We start from the raw sequence: 6,016 nt of genomic DNA, 5'->3' as shown, positions 1-6,016 counted from the left end.
AACGGAGCTGGAGGAATCAGACTCCCTGACTTCAGACTATACTACAAAGCTACAGTAATCAAGACAATATGGTACTGGCACAAAAACAGAAACATAGATCAGTGGAACAAGACAGAAAGCCCAGAGATAAACCCACGCACCTATGGTCAACTAATCTATGACAAAGGAGGCAAAGATATACAATGGAGAAAAGACAGTCTCTTCAATAAGTGGTGCTGGGAAAACTGGACAGCTACATGTAAAAGAATGAAATTAGAATACTCCCTAACACCATACACAAAAATAAACTCAAAATGGATTAGAGACCTAAATGTAAGACTGGACACTATAAAACTCTTAGAGGAAAACATAGGAAGAACACTCTTTGACATAAATCACAGCAAGATCTTTTTTGATCCACCTCCTAGAGTAATGGAAATAAAAACAAAAATAAACAAATAGGACCTAATGAAACTTCAAAGCTTTTGCACAGCAAAGGAAACCATAAACAAGACAAAAAGACAACCCTCAGAATGGGAGAAAATATTTGCAAACAAATCAACGGACAAAGGATTAATCTCCAAAATATATAAACAGCTCATTCAGCTCTATATTAAAGAAACAAACAACCCAATCCAAAAATGGGCAGAAGACCTAAATAGACATTTCACCAAGGAAGATATACAGATGGCCAAGAAGCACATGAAAAGCTGCTCAACATCACTAATTATTAGAGAAATGCAAATCAAAACTACAATGAGGTATCACCTCAGACCAGTCAGAATGGGCATCATCTGAAAATCTACAAACAAGAAATGCTGGATAGTGTGTGGAGAAAAGGGAACCCTCCTGCACTGTTGGTGGGAATGTAAATTGATACAGCCACTATGGAGAACAGTATGCAGGTTTTCTAAAAAGCTAAAAATGGAATTACCATATTACCCAGCGATCCCACTACTGGGCATATACCCAGAGAACACCGTAATTCAAAAAGACACATACACTCCAATGTTCATTGCAGCACTATTTTCAATAACCAATAGCTATGGAAGCAAGATAATGCCCATCAACAGACAAATGGATAAAGAAGATGTGGTACACATATAGAATGGAATATTACTCAGCCATAAAAAGGAACGAAACTGGGTCATTGTAGAGATGTAGACGGCTCTACAGACTGTCATACAGAGTGAAGTAAGTCAGAAAGAGAAAAACAAATATCGTATATTAACGCATATATGTGGAACCTAGAAAAATGGTACAGATGGACCGGTTTGCAGGGCAGAAATTGAGACACAGATGTAGAGAACAAACTTATGGACACCAAGGGGGAAATGTGGTGGCGGTGGGGGTGGTGGTGTGATGAATTGGGAGATTGGGATTGACATATATACACTAATACCTATTAAGTGGATAACTAATAAGAGCCTGATGTATAAAAAAAATAAAATTCAAAAAAAATTAAAAAAAGAATTAGTTCCAGGTGCTATGGTAAAGGTCTGTATGGGTAGAGTGAGGCTTGAGAGAGGGTGTCATCAGGCAGGGATGAATCACATGGGGAGGGTCAGGAAAGTGTTCATATGCAAAGTGAGCTGAGCCTTTAGAATGAAACTCTTGTCTTTAAAAGGTTTAAAATCAACAAGTTTACAATCTCATTAGAGAGTCCAAATTTAAAATATATGAAAAAATAGTGAATCATTTGGCATTAAGTTGTGTGGGACTGATTAACAGATCTAAAAGCTTTTGGAGAAGTAGGGCAGGTAAGTTGGAGTAGGTGCATAGGGAAGGTGTAAAGGAAGTAAAGTTGAGCCAAGCCTTAAGATGAGCAGGATATAGATAAGTACAGTGGAGTAGATGGGTGAGCACAAGGCAGGGAAAGAGTCTAAGCAGACAGAGACCATAATGAAACCATCTGACTGGGGCAGGTTTGGAGGGATAACAAGGTCAGATCAAGATGGGGCTTTAGAAGTAGGCAGTTTGGGGATTGACGTAGAAGGTGATGTCCTTTCTCACATATTCCTGATCCTAGAGGAGTAGGATAGGGAGGGTGGGAGGGAGATGCAAGAGGGAGGGTATATGGTGATATATATGTATATGTATAGCTGATTCACGTTATTATATAGCAGCAACTAACACAACAATGTAAAGCAATTACACTCTAATAAAGATGTTAATAAAAAAGATCATTGCTCTCTATCCAGCTGCTACTATTAAAAACCAAACTGATGAGTATCTCTCTAGCTGGGAGGCTGGGCAGGAGGTTGTCAGGTTTACCAAATACTAAAGATGAAAATGGCTGCTTGGAGCTGGCTGAAGGAGCCTGTAAAACAACCCGTTGAGAATTTTTTTTACTTTAAAAGCACTAAGTTTATAGTCCCACAGAAAGTGCCTGTGTGGTTTCCAGGGCAACCCCAATGCCTTATAAATTTCTCAGTATAAAACTTCAATATAAAAATTTCTGGGGCTTCCCTGGTGGCGCAGTGGTTGAGAATCTGCCTGCCAATGCAGGGGACACGGGTTCGAGCCCTGGTCTGGGAAGATTCCCACATGCCGCGGAGCAACTAGGCCCGTGAGCCACAACTACTGAGCTTGCGCGTCTGGAGCTTGTGCTCTGCAACAAGAGAGGCCGCGATAGTGAGAGGCCCGCGCACCGCGATGAAGAGTGGCCCCCGCTTGCCGCAACTAGAGAAAGCCCTCGCACAGAAATGAAGACCCAACACAGCCAAAAATAAATAAATAAATAAATTTATAAAAAAAAAAAAAAAAAAAAAATTTCTCAATCATATTCCCCTTTGTGCCATAACCCAGGGCTGAAACATGCCTGGGTGCTGATGTCCAGGGCGGTCATTCAAGGTTCTGAACACAGCCTCTACTTCTGTCTCCCCTTTGCTCTGGTCATTTTATCTAGTCTCAGGATTTTGGCAATCATCTTTAAGCAGATGACTTCCTAATCTACTTCTCCATCCGTGTGCCAAGAATTTCTGGTCCCACATTTTTCACTTTTGCTCAGTACCTCCATGTGGGTAAATTGCAGGTACCTCAAACTCTTTATGTCTAAAACTGAACTCCTAATCTTTTTACAAGCCTTCTGCTTCTCCTATAATTAAAAAGACTACTCTCCTTTCAGACACTTCTCTTGAAACCTTGCATCATCTTTGTGCCTCTTTCTTTCTTAACTCTCATATCTAATGAGTTACCAAGTCCAGCCAATACCTTTGGACTCCAAGCCTCTTTTCTATTCCCAATTCCACTGCTTTAGTTCTGGTTCTCCTTCCCCTTTCTCCTGCATCAGCATTCCAACCCAACAGTGCCCCTTGCTACCATCCTCACTCTACTCGTTCTTACCTACTGCTGCCAGAATCGTCATCCCAATATTCAGCTTCAACTTTTTCGTTGTCATCCTTAAAACCTGTGTTGACTCCTTACACAGTGGAGTCCAGATTCTTCAGCATGGCATTCATAGTCAGGGCTCAGCCTTATTTACTCTTTCCATGTCCTATGCCCTACCTCAGTGGTTTTTCAACTCTTTTAATTATTGTCCCCCAAGGTGTCTTTTAAGGGTTTTATTTTTTTCTTAATCGTTCCTCTCATGAAATTTTAATGCCATAGGTATACTGTCTGTTTATATACTGGTGTATATCTGTACTTTCCATTTAAGAAGTAAGATGTTTTTACCCTCCAAGAACCAATTTTTGCTCCACTAGGGGCAATATTGCCCCTATTTAGAATTCATACTCTAGCCAAAACACATCTTTTACCAATCCCTGAATATGCCCCTGTATTTCCTAGCTTCCAAGTTTTTACTCACTTTGGCCATTAGCCAGAGGAGTAGAGGGATTATGAGAAGATTCCTAGAGTGTACTTCTGCTACTCAGTGCACTGTTCCCCTTGCCTAGAATAGACTCACATATCTCCTCCCACTACCCTCCATTTCTTCCTATTGAAATATGACTCTTCATGTTGCAACCCAAATACCATTTCCTCCCCCTGAAGCACTCAGCTGGAACTAACTTCTTCCTTCTGTGCTCTAATAGAACTTACTTTATACATCCATTTATGTTCTTCTTTGTTATGTAGTCATTTTTCTATTTGTGTTATCTCCTTCACTGTATTATAAACTTCCTAAAGACAAGGACTATCTTCTTCACAGTGTACAGTGCTTTCATATAGTAGGCACCATTATATGTTAGTTGAAATCAATTCACTGCTACACCGGGAACAAAATAAGAGCCTACCCGTGCACACATTTAAAAAGTTCCATATGTATGCTGAATAAATGAACACACTAAAGAGCAGAAAAAATGGGCATCATAAACAAGACACATTCCTAAACCATCATTAACACAGAGATTATCTATAAAGAAGTTCTGTGTGTTGTACAACATTGGTGAACTGAATTAATTCCTGCTTCATAGAAATAACAGATGCCCACAGAAGTTATTTAAAGCCTACCTGCCTGGACATGTCTTAAATAAGTATGATCAAGGTGAGTAGAGGATCCAAAGGCCAAAACATAATAGCCATTTTTGACAAATGTTTTTGTTGCAGATACAAAATCTTTATTGGGCTTATTCACTATGAAAAGAGATGATACATGTGGAAGCACATTTTAGCTGTTAGTAACCATCACCACTACATAAGATGTGACCAAATTAAGGCTATGGGACAATAAAGTTGATCTGATGAAGTTATTTTTGTGTGCAAAGTGAAGCCAAAAGAAACAAAATGTTTTCTGAAAAAGGCTGGATAATTTTTTTTTTCAATCCTATCAATCTTTTAATGCATTTAAGTGCTGAGGAATCGTTCAGTGGAAATGGACAGAGTTCTAAGTGTTACTCAATTCTTTTTTTTTTTTTTCTTGGATGATCACAACAAAAGCAACAATGATTACAATTACTAAACACGAAACACACTCATAATATGTCATAATATTGACATTCAGTCCAGTAATCCTCCACTGTAACAGCTCCTTTACTTTGCAGTGAAAATTGATTTGTATATTCTTTGCCTCTGAGTCCTTGTGGGATTTTTTTTTTAATTCAAACAGAAAGTCACAAAAATTATAATCTTCCTCATCAGTTCACTCAGTCCCATGTAATTAATTTTTTTCTATCTTGATCTTTGGTTAGCACTTTTATGAATTCATCAGTTTTCTATTAGAGTTCTGAAAATGCTTATTCATTCAGTTCAGCAGTATAGTCAGTTACCAGAAACCTGTACTTGTCAGAGTCTTTTCCATGAATTCCTTGAGGATGAAACCCTTTTATAGGAACATTTTTGCAAAAGCATCAGAGTATACCCAGAACTGTCTGTAAATGACAAAAGACTTAAAAATGACCATGGTTAAAGACTTGATGAAAGTTCATAATAATGCAATTGACAAGGAAATTTAGTTATTTCTGAGATATACATTTTAAAGTATGGATAATTTTTTAAATGTATATTTATAAATATATTTATAAATTTCCATCATATCTTGGAATAGTACTTTCTAGGGAAAGCTATTTCTGTGGTTTCATAGGATTACATTCTGCCTTAGAGGATTAGGTGCTGGTTTTTTTTGTTTGTTTTTTATTTATTTATTTATTTATGGCTGTGTTGGGTCTTCATTTCTGTGCGAGGGCTTTCTCCAGTTGCGGCAAGCGGGGGCCACTCTTCATCGCGGTGCGCGGGCCTCTCACTGTCTCGGCCTCTCTTGTTGCGGAGCACAGGCTCCAGACGCGCAGGCTCAGTAATTGTGGCTCACGGTCTTAGTTGCTCCGCAGCATGTGGGATCTTCCCAGATCAGGGCTCGAACCTGTGTCCCCTGCATTGGCAGGCAGATTCTCAACCACTGCGCCACCAGGGAAGCCCCGGATTAGGTGTTTTAAAGTGGCACTTTCATTACTTCCCTGAAACATTTTATTAAGAAGATTATCAAATCTTATAGAAAATTACAAACAGGTGCTTTTTACCATCCTTTGGTCATGTATTCTGTTAAAATACCATAAACAGCTTTGTGTTTGTTTGATTTTTCTAAAGTCCGAGAATGACTTCT

The sequence above is a fragment of the Balaenoptera physalus genome (assembly GCF_965194825.1).
Source record: "Balaenoptera physalus genome assembly, chromosome: 10".
Classification (NCBI taxonomy): Eukaryota; Metazoa; Chordata; class Mammalia; order Artiodactyla; family Balaenopteridae; genus Balaenoptera; species Balaenoptera physalus.
Note: the sequence above shows the minus strand (reverse complement) of the source record.